Raw genomic sequence first — 22,835 nt, forward strand, 5'->3', positions numbered from 1 at the left:
CATGACCTGGGGATGGGCCAATAAGAGATAGCAACTCTGGGAGGAGAGTGGAGATAAACTGGCAACTGCTGAAAATTGGGGGGTAGGGGGAGGCAGTTACTGGAATATTTTCCCCCTGATTACAGCTCAAATTACTCTGTGGACTTAAGATCTTTCCCTAGACCTATATCCCACCTCTGACCTGTTTCTGTCATCTCCAGTTGCTCTGTGCCTCTCTCTTTCGTCTCTTTCCTTGACATTGGACAACTGTGTCTAGCATTCATGGTGGATCCTGGGGTTCTGCTGTGGCTGGAGGTGGGAAAGTTGAGTCTAGGAAGGAGTTGGACCTCAGTTAGGAGCAGAAAGGGGTCCCTACTCCCCCCACGCCAGCACCAAGGTGCTGCCCCTGGGATCCAATGAGCATTCTGGTGTTTGCGGTGATGAGATGCATTGCTTTCCAGTTGCTTTGTGTTTATATATGGGGTGGGATTTACAAAGGTCTGGCAATTGTGTTAGAATCTGGGAACATTGTGTCTGCTTCCACAATTCTAGGAGCCCTTAGATCACAAAGAAACAGGAATCAGGAATAACAAGAAACAGATGGGCCAAAGAGTCCCCATGACCCTTTATTTCCTATCAAAATCAATGCCAACTACTACCTAGGCTTCCTGCCCTTAACTGGACTCCCACCTGGCAGGCTTTCTTGGTAAAGAGGAATTAGAACTCATCGAGACACAATGTTATCTTGTATCTTGTATGATTTGCTTGGATAGGGATGAAAAACAATAGGAGTGTGCCCAAGGGAAGATTATTGGGGCATCAGGGGTGGGTGTAGTTGGTAAAAATTTAAAAGTCAAGCAAACTGGTTTACAAACAAAGGACTTCAAATAGCAGTTTGTTGTCCTTACTGGTTCTCTTCTCTCAAAGCCTATCTGCAGCCTTTCTCTGGGAAATGCTTGTAGACTGCTTGAGATCTTTAAGGAGCCATCTTGTCTGTTCCCTATGAGAAGGAGAACATCCTATGGCAGAGCCAGGAGATTCTGGACCCTAAGCTGGGGAGATTCCCAAGAGTTGCCAACTTAGATGGGACAAAATGGATAAGAACACACATTTTATTTCAACATAGTCATTTATTTTAAAGTTTTCTTCATGTCCTATGACTGCATAATCCACGCACATCATGTAAAAGTTGAAAGAGGAGGCAGTGAAAATTAAGTTTTTTTTTTTTGTTTTTTTTTTTACCTTTTCTGGGTCCCAGCTAATCTCTGTGGAGGCAACAGTATGTGGGAGAGATTGGGAACAGGAGACAGGAGTCAGACACTCAGCTTAAAGGCCAGCCTGAGAGCCTGGGAGGGTGTGAGGAACTGGTGTGATCGTCACTGTGGAGGAGGAATGGGTAGCACTTGGGGAGACTGGAAGTGAGGTGTACGTAAAATGTCAGAAATGGAAACTCCATGAATGAATGGTGTCGGGGAGGAGGAGCAATGTCCCTCTGCTTCTCTTGGTTCTTCTCTTCTGGTCAAACAATCAAATGAACATTAGACAGATTTCTAGGAAGAAAAAACAAGAATTTAGTTACATATATATGGGGATTCTACATAGGTGGATTTCCAAAACAATGAGGCAAAGGGGGGGGGTAGATACCCTGAGCTAAGGAATGGGACAGGGTTCTAATGCCTCAAGGGGGAGGGGGACTCACAGGCTGAGGAGAGGGTGACTGAAATGACAAAGACCAGCTGTAAATAGGTGTTTGTTGTGCCATACAGATGTTTCTCCTTACCTAAATGGTAAGGAAGGTTATTTCCGATAAAAATCCTAATCTGGGTTACACCCCCAATTTTCATTCTTTCAGGGAGTTAAAGGAGTGGTAAATGTTTCTCATGAGCCTACAGGGCCTCAATTGACCTCAGCTTGAAATAATCCACATGCCAAAGTGACACATCTTGGGAAGGCCAGTTTGGGACATCTTGGGGAAGCTTCTCCTTCATGAGTCATCTGTGGCAGGTAAATGAGGAGCCGAAATGAAAAATATGGAAAGGACCAATTAAACAGTTGTAAAAAGTGCAAACAGGGTAAAGGGGCACAGAGATGTGGAATTTGACTTTCAAAGAACAGGTGGAATTTGGTTGGATTTTGAAGACCAAGATGTGTACATGGGTGGACCTGAGAGGGAAGACATTTTAGATTATGGAAATGCAAGGTCAGAGGTCAGAAGATTGGGTTCCGAGGCAATCTAGGGGGATTTCATTTGTTAAGTGGACTCATGAATCAGTTTATAGAAAAACAGAGCTGGACCAGTTGGATAACTGGCCAGAGATATTTGGAGTTGACATGAGATGCAAATAAATCTGGGACAATGAAGAAAATACAGAAAGTGTTACATTTTTATAGAAAATAGCAATATCAAAGTATGCTGCTTTGGGCTGGGAGGATATTTGGAGAGGAAATAGGGATAGTAGGAGGATATGCAGAGGCAAACACACAGAAGGCAAACAAAAAGGAATTGGGTAGGAGCATATGAGTCATTGAAATTAATGGGGGGGGGGTACTGAGAATCTAGCTGATATTATTTTGTACTATTTTGGGTTAGACATTCATTCAACAAACTTTACTTGAACATCTATTATATGCTGGGCACTGCGTCAGTGTCAACAAGAGCAGCATTAGCGGCTGTGTCTGGAGTTGCTTAATGTGCAGCTGAGCACAATACCTACCACTCAGGGTTCTGGAGAAAGAATATGGGTGTTAAAGTCTGCCAGATACAAGTTCAAATCACAGCTCTGCCACTTATTGACTATGTGGTTTCAAGTCTGTTAGCAGTCCTGCTTTCTTAATTTATAAAATGTTGCTGCAAAGACTAAGCAAGGTGATAGCACATAGGCGGTCTTTCACAAATGCTTACTTTGATAGTCATTCATTTATTCACTCAAAACCTATTTACCGAGGGCTCTATATTTATTATACTGGTCCACATGCTGCCTTACTCTCTAAACACCATCATCTCTTGTCTTTGTTATTTCAACAACCACTGTGAAGTCAGGAAGGGACAGAAGAGCATTGGCAGTGTGGAATATAGCATATACTGACTTGTCTATATAGGCATCCCACCGACCAAATAAATAGTTGGATTTCCCCCCAAATGTATAAAATATATTTTTTATTAAATCAGTGGGCATGGGCCTCCCCAGTGACATAGCAGGTTGAGCGCCGCACTGTGAAGCTGTCCGCAGCCTCTGCAGTGTGGGTTCCATTCCTGGACAGCCAGGGAGAAACCCACATGGCGTGGCAGACCTCTCCTGTCTCACACGCTGCTGCCCTCAGCAGTGTCTTTGGTCTGTCTGCCTGTTATGCTCCCTGCTCTATCTCTGGTGAATTCTCTCACCCTCCCGCACCTCTGGCCTGTACCCCAGTTCTTTTTTTTTTTTTTTTAAGATTTTTTTTTTTAATAGAGGCATGTTTTATTTATTTATTTGTTTGTTTGTTTGTTTTTGTTTATACATGCACTGGGTACAGTCAGAAGCACGGGAGGGTGAGAGAATTCACCAGAGCCAGAGCAGGGAGCAGAGCAGGCAGAAGGACCGAAGTACACTGCTGAGGGGAGCAGCGGGCGCCATGTGGGACCCTCCTCTGGTGGCCGGGGAGTGGCCGGGGATCGAACCGGCGCTGCAGAGGCCGCGGGCAGCTTCGCAACCCAGCGCTCAACCGCTGCGCCACTGGGGAGGCCTGTACCCCAGTTCTTATATAAATAAAATATTTAAAAAAAAAATCAGTAGGCATAATGCCTTCTTTCTTAACCAAGAGCCAGTGTGCTGGCAGCACTTTTGTGTGAGTGTCTGGCAGGTGACCACTGAGGACAACCACAGAGATGCTTGGTGTGACCCTGACATGAACGGCCAGGCAGTCTTGACAGCCACCACCTGTTTGGAACCCTCTGTTATAGCAGAAGCTGACAGGCTGGGGAAAATCCTACATCCAGACAAGGCTGAGGTTTGCTTCATTGTCACCCAAGGCCCAGAACACCACAGTGCTGACATCAATAAGAAGGGATGCTCAGGGACAACAATCTCTCTCTCTCTCTCTCTCTCTCTCTCTCTCTCTCTCTCTCTCACACACACGCACACACTCTCTCTCTCTCTCACACATGCATACACGCGTGTGCGCGCGCGCGCACACACGGGGTGGGGGGGAGGGAAGGAGGAGGAGGAGGGAGGGAGGGAGAGGGAAGAGAAAGATCAGAAACAGGATGATTTTTCTGAACAAAGGCATTTTGCATGAGCCTAGAGTGTAGCTGGCAAAAAAATAAGCTATAAAAGATGTTCTGGCACAATTAGAACTTTCGATTATAGGTAGAATATTAAATGGTGTTATAGAATTAAGATTAATCTGCTTGGGTGCAAGAAGACTATGAGGTATGTGTGAAATTGGTTTAGGTGGGAAATTGGTCTGGGGGGGGAAACTAGAGAGCTTTATTACATTAAACAACCCATGATAGGAGTTGCTAAAGTACTTGGTGAAAGTGTCATGGGGTCTAGAAATTAATTTCCAATAGCAAGATAGGTAGATGATGGACAGACCATGCAAATAAGGATAATGCAAATATAGAAGAATGTTTATAACTTGAATCCAAACCCAGAGTTTATTAGTTTATTCTTTCAATTTTTTTTATGCTTGAAATTTTTCATGATAAGATATAGGGGTGAAAATAATCAAAGAATTAGCTAAAAAAAAAGTACTAAAAAAGCTGAAGTTTTTCAAAGCATTGGTGATTCATCTGAGATGTGTGCAGGTTATCAGGCTGAATACAGGTAAGATGAGTTTAGTAGAATATTTGAGGGGCATTCTGCAGACTATAGGGGAAGTGGCAGAGTCACATAAAATAATACACTGAATATCTCTATAAAGAAATTTATCCTATTCAGTTTCATATATATATTTGTAAAGTCTAAGTGAGAATATACATATACATGTGTGTGTGTATATATATATATATATATATATATATATGTATATTCTCACTTAGACTTTACAAATGGCCCAATGAATGAGGTCATTGCTACCACATTCTGATTTTTACCTAAAGTCATAGTGACATGCGACAAGGCCATTTTGAGTCTTGTGATCTTTACTTCACATTGTGTATCTTGCTGTGGACTCTTCCTAAAGCAGACATCACAACAGGGATTCTAAGTGTGATGATTGTATTTGGGAGGTTCCAGAACCACTACTGGGGTACTAGAAAATGACCCAGAAAAGAAAGGCAGCCTCTTAGTATGTTTTGAGCTGGTGACCACAGCAACCAAATGGTGTTTAATCCACCGGAAAAAAATCCAGAGAAGCAATATAAAACACGTACCTTCAAATTATCCCACCCCAAGGGTGAGGGCGCTGTAATATTTATGCCCCAATTACCAAGAATCCTTGCTTGGGAGCTGTTCCCAGGAGTGTTCATTTCCCAACACTCTCAGCCTGCTGCAGTTATGAAAAAAGTCCTCGGACACAAAGACACAGATAGGTTGGCCCATGGCCTGAGGCCCAGAGAGTGTGAACAGCAGACTGACAGTGTCGCCACCACCGTGCTTCAGGGAGCCCAGCCTCAGCCGCTGCCATTCTCTCTTCACCAGCCCAGCGCAAGAAGTAGAGGTCATCTCAAACTGCAATAAGTCCAGGGAGACCCAGTGTCTGTTTAGGGTGAGGGAAGACTTAAAGGCATCCTTTCATTCATGTGGAGTCACATCTGGGGGTCACATGCAGTGACCCTATGTGCAGTGGCAGCAACTCCTCACCCTAGAGACATGGGCATCCAGACACAAAGCCTTGCCAGCTTTGAAGCAACTCTAAGTCATCTAAGGCTAAGAATAAACGACTCAGAGGGAGCAGTTCAACAGCTGTTTATCAGAATGTCAGAGCAAATGAATGGGGCTCATCATACATTCAGAAACCACATCAAGCCCCTCATTATGCCCACTTAGGATTTGAAGACAGCCCAGAGAAGGGAAACCAACTGGAATGAATACAGGGCCCAGAGGCCTGATCCAGCTTCCCTCTCCCGTCTCATTATCCTTGCTGCATGCACTGCCTTAAATGATCAGACACATCCAACCAAAAATCGCTTACAAATGGGAAAATACTGGGCAACAATGATTTATTTGAAATCTGTTTTTAAAATTTTACAGTTATTATAGCTCCTGCAACAAATATTTGACCCACAATCCTGCAACCACCAATAAATCAGGCTGCTGTCCTTTTTCCATGTTTCCTTCCAAAGAAACAAAAGGCTCTCGGGGAACTAAAGTACAAAAACAACACATGTAGGACTGGAGCAGAGAGCCAGGTCACCCAAAGAGATGGAGTGTTCAAACACTTTGAAAGGAGCTGGTCTGCCTTGGAAGTGCTGACAAAGGACAGTGGCAAAAGCAAACTCTGTTCATTCTGTCCAGTATCCTCTTGGGAGACACAGAACTGTAGTCAATGGGTTTTGAGTGTTTCCAGTTCTTCTGGCAAGACATCCCTATGATAAAATCAGGCTGTCTTAACTGGGCACTATTAGGTACACACTTTCTCTAATGCCTTTCTTCTGGTTCCTCGTTTGCCAAGCAACCTTAAGACTCCCTGTAGATCTAGGGCACAAAGATAATGTTCCTGTCCCACTGACTGTGTATTTCTGATTCCCATCAGAACTCTTTTTCATGAGAAACCCAAGAAAACCACATTTTTTGTGGGGGGGAGAAGGGCATCAATATATAGGACTCACTATGTGCCCACTATTGTTTTACAACTACTACCTAGATTTACTCACTTTAACCTTCATGGTATCGCTAGAAAAAGTGGGTATTATTATTGTCTCCATTTTGCAAATCGATAACAGAAAGAACGAGTTCTTTGCTTAGTGACACGTTGCTAGGGAAGAGGCAGAGCCAGGATGTGAACCCAGATAGCCTGGCAACAGAGCCCGTGCTCTTAACCACCAAGCTGCACTGCCTCTCTCAACCTAATGGTTTGGGTTTTTTTGATGATAAAATATACATCATATAAAATTTACCATCTCTACCTAACTTTAGTATACAATTCTGGGGCATTAAATATATTCACTATGTTGTGCAACCATCTTCAGCATTAATCTCTAGAACTTTATCATCATCCTAAAGTAAAACTGCACCTATGAAGCAATAACTTCCTCTTCCTCTTCCCCTCACCATTGGTAATCTCTATTCTACTTTCTATCTTTAGGAATTTGTCTATTCTAGATACCTCAGAGAAGTGGAATCCTACAACAGTTGTTATTGTATGTCTGTTTTATTTCACTTTGCATCATATTTTCAAGGTTCATTCATGTTTGTAGCATGTATCAAAATTCCATTCCTTTTTAAGGCTACAATATTCCATTTCATGTGAATACCAAATTTTGTTTATTCATTCATCCATCAGCAGTCTTATGGGTTATTTGATTCGAGTTTGGTGTTCCCTGGGATATTTTCCTGTATCATGGCTTCTGCTTGGGCTCCCTCTGCTTCTTGTCTCTGGGGAGAGAAAGCATCCTAGTGCTGGGGACATGGTATTTGTGTTTCTCTTAGTAAGTTACTCCAACCTCGGGCTTTTGTTAACTTAAAGTAAGAACAGACTCTCAGGGCCTGACACTCCTGGGCATTGACAAGATCGAATCTCCAGGTCTTGAAACTGGGGAGCCACAAAATCCATACAGAGACAGAAATGACTCACAGTTCCAGATGGAGGGGTATCCCTGGACTGAAAGGGACGGGTATACTTTTATGAGCAGTTTATTGTTTATATCACATCCATTTCCCAAAGTGCAAGTATGTTCTTTGTACACTTCACTGCAATTTATTCAATACTCAACAGGCGTCAGGCACGATGTGAGGTGCTCTCCAAACTTTACTTAGTTAATCCTGTCAACAGTCCTGTGGGAATAAATATTATTACCCTCATTTAATTCATGGAGAAGTTAAATAATTTACCTAAGATCACACAGCTAGTCAGGATTACATGGCTATGTGCTACTCTATCAGCTAGAGGCGCCTGATTTACTTTACTGTTGACTGCTCTCTCATTAAGTAAAGGCTTCTGTTACTTTAAGTCACTCTGTAATGAATATCTTTGGCATATATCTTTATCTTTCTAAGATATCAGCTCCTTAGGATGTATTTCCGGATGTACTATTGCTGAATCAAATACCTTGAATATTTTGTGACTCTCAATTGTTAAAATATTTTCCAAAAGGCCAACAAAGATGGTCATTCTAAGATTTCTTGTCAAGAACCCATTGTTAGTAAAATTGCAAATCAGGGAGGCAAACGTTGAGGCCTTCTAATTTCTGCTCTCTGTTTCTTTGCTTTTCTGGCATTAGTTTTCTTAATCCAACCTCCTCAGTATGATCTTATCATCCCAATTTGTCCTGTTTCCTCTGGTAATGTCTTATACCCCCAAGACATTCTTCCTCCTGCCCTCACTCTCCTCCAAACAGCCACTATGCTCACCCCCTACAAACCTTTGTAGTCAAAGCTCTGAACTATTAATACAGAAAGGAGCCTTTGAATGAATTGAAACTGAGCTATTAAGGAGTGATGACAACACATGGTAGTAATTTGTAATTTATTTTTAAAATAAGGTGCGAGGGTGGGGGTGTTTGCAAGAATTAGGGACAGGTGCTCAGAGTGGAGTGTGTGAGGACATTTAGGAGCTGCTGTTGATGATAGCAGCTGGTTAGGCAACTTAAATGTCCAACAACACCAGATTCCTAAGTAAATCATGGTAAGTAATGTGCTATAGCACCACAGGGCTGTTACTGGTGGTGTAGACCTGTGCCATTGACTTGAAATGGAAGTATTAAATGTGGGGGAGCAACATTTGATGAAACACATGTGATAAAATCACAGTTTGGCTAAGGAAATGAAAGTATGCATTTGTACATATATGCATGTGTGTACATATATGTATATATACATGTATACATGTGTGTGGGAACATCATATATGCCAACAGTATTTTATATATATATAAATGTAAGATCATATAGATCAACAACCAAAAAAAAAAAAAAGCTAGAAGGATAGATAACAAAATGTTTTCATTAAAAAGTGGGAGGAGGGATGATTTTTTCCCCTTAAACCTATATTCTAATTAACACATATTATTTATATCGTCTTTTGAAAAAACTTTTCTATGGGGCGGTTCTTAGAAGTGGCACTGCCTTAGGAAGAATGTTGCAAACGATGTGGCAGGTGGGTGGGAGAGAGGGTGGGGGCTAGGAGTTGAAGCAGGACCCTCCCCAGCAGCGCTGGTGTGGCTGGTGTGGGTTCTTCACCTGCTCCCCAGCCTGGCCTCTCTTCAGTACTCACTGAAGGAATAAAGGGCTCACACTAATTTGCCCCTCTCCGGATGGCTATAAAAAGCAAGTTGATTTCGGGTTCCATGAATCCCTACCTACTCTAACATATGCTGAACATTTCTGTTGTGTGCTTTTGTTAAAAATGCTTTTTAAATGAGCTGGTGCCCATATGCCCCAGGAACCTAAAATGTGAGTAGGTAGGCTGGCACAGTCATATTTTTTTAATTCATTTCCATGGGTTTCTAGTGAGTTCATTTAAAAACAGCAGGCTCCCCATTCTGACATTGCTGTTAACCTGATGCCTTCCCTGATGTCCATTAGAGCCCCCAATGAAGGAAAGAGGAAAGGTGGAAGAGTCTTCCACAGCTTATTAATTCTCTACACATTTGTTTTAAAAATGGCATCACTTTTGCTTTTTAAAAAGCTTGTTCTAAAGCATGACAGGCTTTGGGACAGAGGACATTTAGCATGGTATTAAGGACATGTGTCCCAAATTAGATTGAGCTAGATTAGAATCAATGTCCTGAAACTCACCATCTGGGTGACCTTGGACAATTTTCTCAATATAATTTGTCCTGTTTCCTCATCTGCAATGGGAATAATAAAACCAATCTCATAGGGTCACTGTGGACATTGAATAACATAGTGCCTGAAAAAATATCATACCATTTCCTGCCACAAGAGCATTAGTACCTTCGTACTCCAAGACACATAGCAACTTCCCAATAAATATACTTTATTTTTTTTTCAAAGATTTATTTATTTATACAAGCACTGGAGTACAGACCAGAGGCGCAGGAGGGTGAGAGAATCCACCAGAGACAGAGCTGGGAGCAGAACAGGCAGAAGGATCATAGAAATACACCGCTGAGGGGAGCAGCGGGCGAGACAGGAAAGGTCTACCGTGCCATGTGGGAATCTCCCTGGCTGGCTGGGAATCAAGCCGCAACTGCAGAGGCTGTGGACAGCTTCACAGTGCTGCACTCAACCCACTGCGCCACCGGGGAGGCCCCCCAATAAATATACTTTAATGGCTTGATTGGTTGGACTGTTGGTCAGCAAAAGGGGCTAGCAAACAATTTAGTAAACATCTATGAATTTTGAGGTTTCAGAATATCAACTCATTTCATATTCCTGCCATAAAAGCAAGTTTCCCTTATCATCATCATCATGATCATCATCGTGATAAAGGAAGCTTGTTTTTAGGGCGGGAGTGATAAGGGAAATGGTAAAAGAACTCTCACACGTTATGCTGAATGTTCACAGGCAAAGACTTCTAGATAGTGAGGTTTTGATAATTTGCCAACATCATAAAGTGAATCAGTGGACATGATCTGAGATAAAAGTTCAAGTCCAGCAGACTTTGTTCTATATCCAGGTTAATGGGTGTACTCACATACCCTGTCCATCCTTCAACTGCTGACTATCAGATCAGAGATTCCCACTGGGAGTAAGTGTCCAGACAATGAGCATCCCTTTCTTTAAAAGCCCATGAAGACATCCTCAAAACATTCTTCTATACTTTGGCTAATTTCTTAGATCAATTTTATTTAATGATTTTGTGTAATAGACATTCAGAGAAGTTCTAAAACTTTCACGTTTGATTAAATTCAACAGTAGCCATCACTTCAATTCAGAAATGATCATTTTTTGGTGTTGACATATCTTTCCACTACCTTTAGAATGTTTATGTCATGTATCTTGGCAAAAAATATAGAGGTATGTTTCTGAAACTTTAATATGCCTGGGAGTTTTGTTCAAAAGCAGGTTCTGATTCAATAGGCCTAGATGAGGCCCGAGACTCTGCATTTCTAACAAGCTCCCAAAGCTGCTGGCCCACAGACCATACTCCGAGTTACAAGGCCAGAACAGACACAATGAAAATCACAAATTATTTCTGCATCCTCCTTATAGCATCCGGGGGAACCAAAGGGGCAGTTTGGTATGGTGTAAAAGGCAAGAACTTTATAGCTGGACAGAGTCAGGTTTGAACATCAGTTTCTCCATTCACTAGCTTCTCTGTGTCTCAGCTTCACTTTTTGGAATTTATTGAGACAATGCACACAGAGAAAGTGTTGAATGAATGGTTGCTGCAATATTCCTCAGAAAAATAGCAACAACAGAAAGATAAGTTGTTATTTTTATACTGCTTTCACTACAGAATTTTGAGGAAAGGCATATATGTGATCATAGTGTGCCCACTATTAATTTGTCAAGCACTAACAGTGAACATTCTGGAACTCCCACCTCCTTCTCTAACTTCACTGCCTGAACAACACATTCCCTCATGGCCTGTGGGTCAATAGCCCACTTTCTCTCTTCTTGCTCTAGGGTAGTAATGTTTGCTCTCAAAACCCTGAACCCCAACTCAGAGAGCACCTTAACTGTTGCAGTGGAGAGAAGAGAGACCTGGTGGGAAGGGTCGCAGCTTAATGCACCACTGCTCTTCTCAAACCTTCCCAAAGCGCCTATCCAGCAAGTCCCATGCTGCTGTGCTCTGGGGAGGAACACAAACCATGCTCCCCATCATTCTTGCATTCTGCCTTGCTCCTCCACCTCCATTCCATCCAGTGAAAAACTTTCCCCCCACTTACAGAATTAATCTGTATTGTGTGACCACTAGAATATAAGCTTGTTGAAGGCAGGAATTTTTTACTTATTTGTTTCCACTGCTATGTTACCAGAGCTCTGCATCATGCCTAGAACATGGTAGGTGTCCTATAGTTTTTGAATGAATGAGTTCTATTCTGTGGAGGCTGTGATAAAATGGCAGGAGCATCAAATGTGGAATCAAATGGTTTGTCTCCCATCCACACCACTCTCAGCTGCTGTGACTTGTGCATGTGTATGTGACTTTGAGCAAGAAGTTTATAGTGTTGAGCCTCAGTTTCCCCCACTGAAGACTGAAAATAACACATACTCATCTTGGAGTTAACTGTTGTATATAAAAGTGCCTGACATGGCACATGATCAGTTGTTGGAAGCTGAATATTCAGTTCTCCCCTGTACCATTCGATATTACCATACTTTTAAATTGCACAAACATTTAAAAATAGATGAAATTCAGAGATCTTTTGGAATATCTCCAAGTTAGAAAAATAGCCTTTGTTCGCAGGAGATTTAAATTATGCCTATATATGTATAGAGACCTAAGAACGCATATGAATCTGACACTGACAAATGCGGAGCATGTGGAAATGCCAACCACTCTGTAATAAATCTGCTCTGGAGGAGGAAAGCGACGTTGCCTGGAGATTTTTATCCACTTGAAAATGTTACCATTCACCCAGGGAAAACCGGGGAATGGCAGTGGGACAGTTGGATTCCAGTGCTCTGACATTTCATTGCCCACTAACACCATCAATGAATTTAGAAGCCAGACATGATGGGCCACGTTGTCTCCTGCAGTGTTGCAGTAAGAAAATGGCATATTACAAAGAGAGGACTGTTAAAACCTGGGTCTCCCATTCTTTTTTCCACAGACTATTCCAAAATAAAGGGTAAGTATGGAAACGTCAGCAGTTAGGAATTTTAGTCCCGAAGATCCCACTTTACAACAGTAACTTAATGCAGATCAAGTACTTTCAAGTGCCAAACTTTGGGCTGAGCACTCTGCTTGGAAAATCTTATTGAAGCACCACAAAATGCCACTAAGGTATCTGATCCTCCACTTTGCAGATGAACAAAGATGAAGTTGCAGAGAGGTGAAGGGTCTGGCCCAGGTCATTCAGCCAGAGAGCCTGGAGCGAGGGATTCCCTGTGATAGCAGAGCCAGAAGAAAGACTGAAAGGTGGAGCTGGGTGAGTAGGAGCAGGATGACTCGGGGGGATTGGGGGCGGGAGCACTGCAGAGTTAAGAGCCACCTTATCTGACTTTTATCAGTGCTGTGGTTTTGAGCTTGTTGCTTAGACTTCCTTGTGGGAAATATGAGGGGTTTAATAGTAATGATAATGGTAGTGACTGACTGTATATGGTGTGTCAAACACTCACTGTCACATAGCACATAGTATTTCTTCAAGAGCACACAACTGTTTCCAAGGAGCTACTATTATTATCCCCCCTTTTCAGAAAACTGATAGTAATGAGGCACAGGCCTAGGATACAGCAAGTAAATGATACTCAGTAAATGACAGCTGTTACTCGGGTGCAGCACTACTCTGCCCAGATTTTTCTTAAGCCCCCACCTCATCCTCCCCTTTCAGGGGTTTTTCCACTGCCTGCCCCAAAATGCCTCAGATAAGATTTTGCCAACACTCCCTCTAGTGGTAATCCAAAGACCCCTCCCCTAACTCCCTGTTATATTTTCCTATGAAATACTGAAATTTAATTCCTTAGGATTTAAATCCTGGAGGAAAGATTCAACCAATTAATAAGGAAAATATACATGTTGAGGGAAAAATAAGGATGATTATAAGAATTGGTTTAGGAACACTGAAAGCACTCAAAAAGTTTCATGGAATACCACTGATAATGTTGTAGAGCAACCCCGATACAAAACTGGGTGCCTGACTGTGGGTGCTCACCCGCACGCTTAAAAGGACTTATCAATGCTCTACTGCAGGCACACGCGAAAGGTTAATAAAGTTTTATTTACAAGGGAAGGGGAAATGAGGAAATGTACAGCTCAGGGAGAAAAGTGGGAGACAAAGTTTTAAATGAGTCCTACCCGATCCACCAATCAGGAATCCCAAAATGGCGCTCTGAGAGCTGGCTGCAAGCCAGGAGCTGTGTAGCCAGGAGGCGAGCAACAGCGAGCCCCCGAAGGCCCACGTGTTTGTTTTTATATCCAACCTGGCTGTCCAACTCCAACCTCAGGTCCCAGCCACCCTCCCTTTGGTGGTGATGGGATTTGTCTTTCTCAATGTCTTGATGGCTTTAGTCTGGAGTGGGGGTGGGGTCCACAAAGCCTGTATGGGATTAACTCAGGACATCATTTCCCCCTAACAATAATAGGTAACAGTTACTGATAGTTTGCAACATGCCAGGCACTATACTAGATTTTTAAAATAGTCACATTTAATCTTGATAAGAATATAATAATAATGATTGTCCTCATATTAAGGGCAAGGAAACTGAGACAGAGAGTATAAGCAACTTGCTCAGGGTCATGGATCAGAAACTGGAGGAGCCAAAACTGTAACTCAGCCCTATTACTCTAGAGTCTGGGCTCCGGGTCTGTGCTCAGAGAACCCTGATTCAGCCAAGACCTCTGGGTCCAACCCCGTGTCACCACTGGACTTACGTTCCTCATCTGTCAAATCACAGGGTGCAATTAATAATCTTTAAGAATCACAGATCTTTGGAGAAGTGGACTTTCTTATTTAATCCTTCTATCTGTGAGATTGAGGTTATGACCTCCAGTTCTACAAATATGGAAATGAAGGAGGAGTTCCGAGAAGTAGTAAGAGGCAATGCCAGAACTGTTGTCCACTCCGCCCAAGAGACTGCTTCTCTGAGTTCAGATTCATGGCCATCAGTGATTCCAGTCATCCTTCTTTAATCGAATCCATGTATTTCTAGAATCATTTTGGATTCTGGATGGAATATGGATTCCATTCTGGCATCATTTTTATGATTCCAGTCATTCTTCTTTACCTAACTCTTCCATTTCTTTCCTTCTCTGCTTCTGAACTAAAGCAGAAGTTAACGAAAACTAAAATCCAGTTTATTTTTCTAAAGTAGCTAGGATTTTTTTCATTAGTTTCTATCTCTAAAAATCTGTAGAAAAAGTGGAATATCTTTGAGTTTGTTTTCATGATAGCTCATAGAAAAAAATGTAACATAAAAATGTATATTAAATATATTACAAAGTGTGAATAATGGTCATAGCATCCCATTGTCCAGATAATGTATTATTCAATAGTTTGTAAGTGACCTTTTAAACTCAACTCTTTTAAGAACATTAACATAAACACCAAAAGATGACCTCAAGTCCCAAATTCTATATTGAGAGTAGCAAAATATGGGTAAGCCCATATGATAAATAGAATGTAGAATTTATTAAGTTAGTGGTTTATAAAAATGTAGAACAACAAATCTTCAAATGCTTGTGTTACTATAGTCTTTTTTTGTCTTTTTTCAGTTTGTAAAGTTTCTTAGTAGAAATAGATATTAAATACCTATTTAAACAAAGATAAATTTTGACAAAACAATCTTAAATCCTAACACAACTATTTTAATGTGTGAACATTCTCCTTCACCCATGGTCTGCATATAGACAAGTTTTAAATATGTAAGATTTTAAATATTTAATATTTTTTACTTAACAAAGCAGAAACACTTTATATACTTATATATGGCTTTTTGAATTTACTATTGGTAATGATTTCATACAATTCCAGACTGATCTACTATAATTTTCTAAACTGTTCTCTTCACCATTGGCTATTATGGTCATTTCCTATTTTCTGCTGTTCTAGATCTGTGCTATTCCATATGGTAGGCACTAGCCACATATGGCTATTGAGCACTTGAAATATGTCTGGTCTGGATTGAAATGTAACTTAAATATAAAACAGTCACCAGATTTCTAAGACTTAGAATACAAAAAAGTAAACTTAAATGTTTATATTGATTATTAATGCAGAAGTTACAGTATGTGAATTACTGGGTTAAATAAAATAATTAAAATTAATCTTGTATAGCTTTTTATCTGTTTAAATATGGTTCCTAGAAAAATTTAAATTATATATCTGGATTTTGCTATATTGATGTTGGACAGGGCTAATCTGTATCACAGTTGCCCACAGATTTCTGCTTCTGTTTTCTGCTTCTGTTGAATTATTTCCCAATCTACATGAATCTACTGGAACAAAAGGTATATTTTTATGGCTCTTATAATCTATCACTAATTGCTTTTCCAGAGAGTTGTGTTAATTTGCACAGATGCAGCACTGGGCCTCTCAAGAACTTAACTAGCACTGAATATTCTACTTTCAAGTGTTTTCATTTTTGCTAATTTCCTAAATTCTGCCTATAAAAGCCAGACTGTCTGTATGTAAGCCTCACTTGTTTCAAACTGGTTGTTTGAGTTGAGAAGTTGCTAAACCTCTAGGGTTTCCTCAATTATGAAATGGAAAGGTGGTTTAATGTCTTCTAAGGCGGTTTAGGGGATTAAATGTGTTTATATTTGTTAAACATTTAGTAAATATTAAGAACTATAAAACTATTTTACATTGCTATGGTAATAAAAAAATGATTTGAATAATCCTTTGATTGCTACTCAGAAGAAAACGTTTCCTAGAGTAAATGTTTAATATTTGTGTCTTGATCCGTGTAAATTTTTTCTTCAAGTCCTTAGGTCAGAGATCTGTTGATTTCTCTCTTTTTTCTTTCCTTAACTTGAATTATTTCTTTATATGAATAATTATTTCTTCATATACTTAAATATCTTTAGTACAAATATTTTTTCAGTTTATCTGCTTTAAATTTCACGTCATTATTTTAAATGTTTCACTTTCTATATAGTTCATAATTTTAAAATATTTAAATCTTCCCTCAAAGCTATGAAAGTTATCCCTCAGCAAGTAATGCACAAGAATCTTTTGATTCTTCTACAATTTGTGCTACTTTGGTGAATTTTTTTTAGCTGAGTTTGGATTTTGCTAAAGTTTTACACTTTGACATGGTGAGGATGAAACTCTTCCATTTCAGGTGCATGAGACCCTAGAAGCAGGTCCCATGGATGTTACGGTGACGTCACTTGAACCAGTGGAGTCCTACAAAGGCAGAATTGTAGCATCTGTAATCGAGTGGATCTCGCCTAAGCCCTTGCTGCATGGGAAAGCACCTACAGGTAAAACCAAGTCGTCCTGGGTTCAAATCCTTACTGTGCTACTCCCTAGCTGTGTGACTGAATGCAATTCACTTAACCATCTGGAAGCCTTATTTTATTTTACTGGCGTTTAAATGCATATGAAAATGCTTAGTATGGAGCAGCCAAAATTCAAACTCAACTTTGAAATTCTTTATTTTAATGCAATATTCAAGATTATCTCATTTTCTTAGTGAGTCAGAAAAGGGAGTGGTTCTATATTAAACTTTTTCTTGTTAATCACATTTGGCTAGATGTACCAGAAATTATCTACCCCGCAAATGACGACTGGAGTATGTCTGCTGTCTATTTGGGAAGACAAAGGGATGGCTTTCATCCTATTCCACTCCTTGTATTAGGTTTTCACATGCAGTTACTCCTTAAAACAAATCTGAGGTAGAGAAGTTTACTCTTGGGAAAAAAACAAAAAAACAAAAAAACTGGTGCCCAGAAAGGTTTAGTGACTTGCCCAGCATCACACAGAAGTGATTCAGATATAACAAGAGCAGTCTTCCACCTGCAAGTTGGTAACAGTTGGTAACAGTTAGTTGAACTGCATTTGGTCCTTTTCAAACCAGCTAGCCTAGCCAGCCTCTGGATTCCAAGCCCTAGCTGGGTTAGATGTCCTAGCACTTACAGGTTGTGTGACCTCGTCTGGTTAGCTGACCTCGCTCAGCCTCAGTTTTCTCATCTATGGGGTGGAGTTTATCATTTTACCAAACTTTATAGGTTTCGAGGAGAATGAGAAGTGGTGCGAGTAAAGCACATAGCATAACACCTGAGAGGTAGTAAATGTTCAACATTAGTCAGATGAAATGGGAAAAACTGAATAACGTCTAGACATTGTTGGGTTTAGGGGATTGAACTCAAATTTCGGTTAGGGCATCCAAGTGCTTGATCCACTGAATAGTGCTTAATTTCATGTAGGCTCCTGGAGATTGTCCAGTGCTGTGTCTCTTGGCCCATTTGGCACTTCAGGCACTGAGCCATCCATGCCAGTGTTTGGGTAGGGCCACGATCATTACCTGCCCCAGCACGAAAAAGCATAATCAGAGAAAAAGTGAGAGATGATCGTAAGAGATGTGTAGAGTTTAGTGTTAGAGAGTTTATCCAGCCCTGGTATTCCTGATGGGCAGCTGCAAGACACTGGAACTTGACTCTATTACATGTATATACCTTTAGCAGCTGCAATGTGCTGACCCTCTCCGGCTGTTCCCAAGGATGTTTTTGCCCCTGTGTATCCAAAGGGCCTTTCTCCTCAAACCTCTGACATTGGTTTGTAATTATTTGTAACCCAGATGTGATTGGCCTTTAGGGGACACTACTATTTTCACCACTACCTGGAGCCTACACTTGCATTATCCTCAAAGGAAGCAAACTGCAGCAGCAGACAAAGTGAAGGGGATTCCACTGAAAACCACTAAGAAGGCTGAGGGAAAAAGTTGCATGACATATCACCCAGAAAACTAAGCAAAACTCAGCTGTAAAAACTCATTTTCTTTGCCACAGAACCTTCCCTGGGGGCTAACAGCACGACCTCCTCTATCCTTTACCCATGAACCACCCAGTCCTTTGTTGTGTCCCAGCAAGCTGATGCTAGCCATTGTCTTGAATACTGCACAAAAACTTGAGAGCTAGCTAAAGCCTAAAAAACATTTCAGTCACCTCATCTAATCCACATCATGCCTCCGAGGAATGAAAAACAGCCCATCCTGAGCCTCTCATCAAAGAATCACTCGGCAGATCCAGAGCTCTTGTGCAGCAGAGTGCAGATTCTCAGCAATGGCGCTCTTGATCTTCAGGCCACTTTAAGCTTGCTTGACTGTGAGCTCTTTAATAACAGCTGACATTTATCCCATGCCCACTCTGCCAGGCACTGCTCTAAGTGCTAGACAAGGATTTTCTTATCCATTCTCTTGAAAAACTTTTAAGGTGAAGGACCATTATTACTTGGTTTACAGGTGCAAGCCTGAATTAAGTAGCCTGTCTAAGGTCATGCAGTAAATGGCGACCAGGCATTCTGACCCAGGCTGGTTGACTCCAGAACCCATGAGGGCAACATTTGTATGGTTCTCAGGGCTCAAACTCTACCCCCTGCACAAAGTAACCCCTCACAGTAAAAGAGTGTTGATTATGGCTGAGAGATCCAATTTGATTGGCTTTGTTTCCTTCGTTCTATTTTGGAACACCTATTCCTCTCCCTCCTATTTCATCATTCAATTTGATGCCAAAAAAAATTACACATAGAGTTGTCTATCAGGTGCTGGGTACTGGACTCACAGTGGGGAAATGAAGAAATAGAAGGCAAAGCCTTTGTTCTTGTTTGTAAAGGTCAGTGCAGGTGACAAAGACTTGTCAGAGACGCTGGAGTATAGAGGTGACCCTGTAGGTAGAAGGCAGCTGGCCCTCTGGAGGGAGGAGCAAGGGAATGGTGCTTGGAAGAAGTGGTAGTTGGGCTGGACTTGGAAGGAAATGGAAATGGAAAAGAAAATAACTCTAAGCTCTGAAGTCATGGCATCATTCCCCAGTTCTGTCCAATTGAGTAATAGAGTCTGGGCAAGTCAAGGTGTGTCAGGTGGTGCTCAGGAGTGGTGGGCTTAGAGTGGCCTCTCTTCCCAGCTGGCAGCCTGAGGAGGAGACAGGGAGTCAGACAGGAGCCTGAGCAGAGGGCACAACGTGCTTCTGTCCTTGCGGAGAGAACTCTGAGAACACTGTGGAGGACAGCAGGAAAGTGTCAACACCACAGCCAGACACCTGTTAGGAGGATCTTAGGATGATGCATGGGTTTGGGAGGGAAAAACGAGTGTTTGAGGGTGTCTTAATGAGATGGGTAAGTTTTGATATGATACATTCCATTCTTTTTGTTTGGGTGATAGCATTGTTGTTTGACCACATGAAAATAGTTTTTCTTGGTTAGTTCTCTAAATTCTCTCGATTTGAGGTAAGATTGTCTGATTTATCAAATTGAGGAGTCCACTAAGTGGACATATTTTCACTCTGGATTTATCTTCTCAAGTCCAATCAGGAGTAAGAAGCCAGCATTGCCCATTCGCTGTTTCTTTGCATCTATCTTTTGCTCAGAGAGTTGGGGTTCGGGGTCTCTAATTCACTTTTCTGTATTGAGATTTTAGAAAATGGAGCTTAGTAATTATTGCATAGAGCAGCAATTTTCCAGCTGGACTGTTTCCACTGGGTCAAGTTCTCCATCCAGCTAATTCCACAAGCCAGGATAACATCCCACTCACCAGCGGGAAATCAGGGATGCCCAGGTGCTGGTTGGGGACGGCATCACTCTTCCTTCCAGTTCTGAGCATATGAAACCACACAGATGAGAGAGTGGGAGATTCTATCCCAGTAACCACACACCCCACTTACAGATTGACCCTCCATAAATGTTGGTTGATTAATGAGTGAGTAAATGAATTAATAAAGTGGAGACTAGGAGGAAGGTAGCTTGTTTGTGGCCAAATAAGCTTACATTGTCTTGAACTGTGTACCTTCAAATTGGTCTCTTCACATTGAGGAAATTGAGTCAGCTAAGCCTGTTCATTATACAGTGTTCTAGAGAGAAATCCAGATGTTGGAACCATAGTCTACAACCCCCAAATCTGGTACCTAGGAATGAGACTATAAGCCCTGGAAAGTGAAGCTGTTAAAACTCATCCTTTACAGATCAGCAAAGCAACTCATCCCTCGAGCTTGCTATTTTCTCTGTTTTTTGTGCCCTCCTAGCACAAATCATTGGAGTTACCTTGCTGAAATAGAAACCTGACTGAAAGTCTGCCCTGCTGGAAACAGTACCTCTGTCCGCAAAAGATGGAATTAATATTCACGAGAGCCTGCAATGTGCTATGACTGTGCTAGGAATTTATACTTCACCTGTTTCATTCCAACAATACCCCTGTGAGGTGGGCATTATGTCCCCAAGATGTTGAGACTCGGAGAGCTGTCTCCATGTACTTTTCTTGTAATCTATTGACTGTTTCTCCCAAAACCAATAATTAATGAAGCATGGATTCAAAACCAGGTTTGATCCATTTCAACCCCTCAAAATCCTTCCCATTATACCATGCTGTCCAGATCCCTTTGTAAGACTACTGGCCCTTTATAAGCTGACTCCAGTCCACATTTCTGGCCTCCTTTCTTTGCCCTATGCTCCTCTCTCCCTGAATTCCTGCCAAAACCAGTCAAGAAGCATTTCAGGAGTGGCCATATTCTTCTAGGTCCTAGAACTCTTGCAGTACTACTGTTATCTTTTGTCTATATACCCTCTCCCTTTTCCACGTGGCGAACTCCTATTCATCCTTCAAGGTCCTGTTCAAATATCCCTTCCCTGTGAAAGTTTTTCTGATCATTCTCCCCAAACTAGGTAGTTGGTGGGCCCCTGCCCATAGTTCCCACTGCCCTTTGTACCTACCTCTGTCACTGCAAGCAGCTCTCCTGTATGGCATCCCTTTGGCTGTGATTCCACAATTAAGAATCCACTGCAGGCAGATTCTGTGTGCTGCAAGACCTCAGCTAGGCAGATGCTACCCTCTCTCTGGAAAACACTCCCACAGTCTTCCCTATAATGAAATCAGGCAATTGTTTTAAAACGAAATCCTTCCCAGGTGGAATTAGCCATCAGGTAAGCTGTGGTTCTCTTTGCAGTACAGTATGTGAGTATGTGGTGACTTTTCTGGGTTTGCATAAAGCACTACACATCTTTTTTCTTTATTATGACTAAGTGGGATCTGAAATGTATGGGCTATAAAACCTTGACATTAAATTAGCCTCACACTGTCCCTGCTCCTCCCACTCCTGTTCTATGAATAGTAGACTATGCAGAGAGCAGGACAAATGAATCAAAAATGACACTGCCATGCTGGGGAGGCTGAGCTCAGGATTTTGGAATAACTGGTTGAGGGTCATGATCTACATACAAACTGCTACATCATTCATTTTCTGCTGATCTTATTCTTTTGGCTAGAGTTTTGTGTTCCATCTGCACACCTGATTGAGCAGGTTGTGAAGATGATAACTATGATTATTATTACAATAACAAACAGCTATCATCAATTGCTTACTATGTCCCAGGCATTTTTCATAGGCTGTGTCATGCCATCCTTACCACAACCTTGCAAATATAATGACTGTGGTTTCAAACAAATTCTGGAGTCATCAATGTGGGTTTAATTCCCGGCTCTCCACTTCCTAGCCGTGTGACCTTAGGCAAGTCACCCAGCCTCTCTAAGTCAAACAATCCACATGTGCATTGAGTGAGGATAATATTCATGTACCTTTCTGATTTGTTGTGAAACCTATATTCATCACAGGCTGGAAGAACTAGTAAATTTTGTCTTCTTACTATCCCTTTGTGCAGCATGAAGAAACTGTGGCTCAGTGAGGCTGAATAACTTGCTCATGGTTGCCAGATAGTAAGTGGTAAAACTGGGATTTGAATCCAGATCTGTTTCTTTTGTTGCAGCATAGCAATACTGCACAGTAGTTAAGAGTGTAGCCACCTGTGTTCAAATTCTGCCTCAGCTTTGTGAATTTAGGCAAGTTTCTTACCCTGTTCTGTGTGTTTCAGTCTCCCCATTTGTAAAATGGGTGTGAGGCATTTGTTGTGATAAGTATGTTGGCATATACGCAGCTGTTAGAATAGTGTCTGAAATATAGTATATGCTATATAAGTGTTTGCTCTTATAACGTCTTGTT

The 22,835-nt window shown here is 41.5% G+C and overlaps 1 protein-coding gene across 4 annotated transcripts in view; it reads left to right on the forward strand.

The window, feature by feature from the left end:
- BMAL1 (basic helix-loop-helix ARNT like 1) overlaps positions 1–22,835 on the forward strand; it is a 254,388-nt gene that overhangs the window by 102,625 nt on the left and 128,928 nt on the right. For all 4 annotated transcript variants that reach the window (XM_054699379.1, XM_054699380.1, XM_054699378.1 and 1 more), the window contains 2 exons: positions 13,001–13,122; positions 16,976–17,117. The gene's annotated coding sequence lies outside the window, so the exon portion shown is untranslated. The remainder of the gene's footprint in view (positions 1–13,000; positions 13,123–16,975; positions 17,118–22,835) is intronic.

Source organism: Talpa occidentalis, unplaced genomic scaffold (genome assembly GCF_014898055.3).
Source record: "Talpa occidentalis isolate TD23 unplaced genomic scaffold, MPIMG_talOcc4v2.1 talOcc4.3, whole genome shotgun sequence".
Classification (NCBI taxonomy): domain Eukaryota; kingdom Metazoa; phylum Chordata; class Mammalia; order Eulipotyphla; family Talpidae; genus Talpa; species Talpa occidentalis.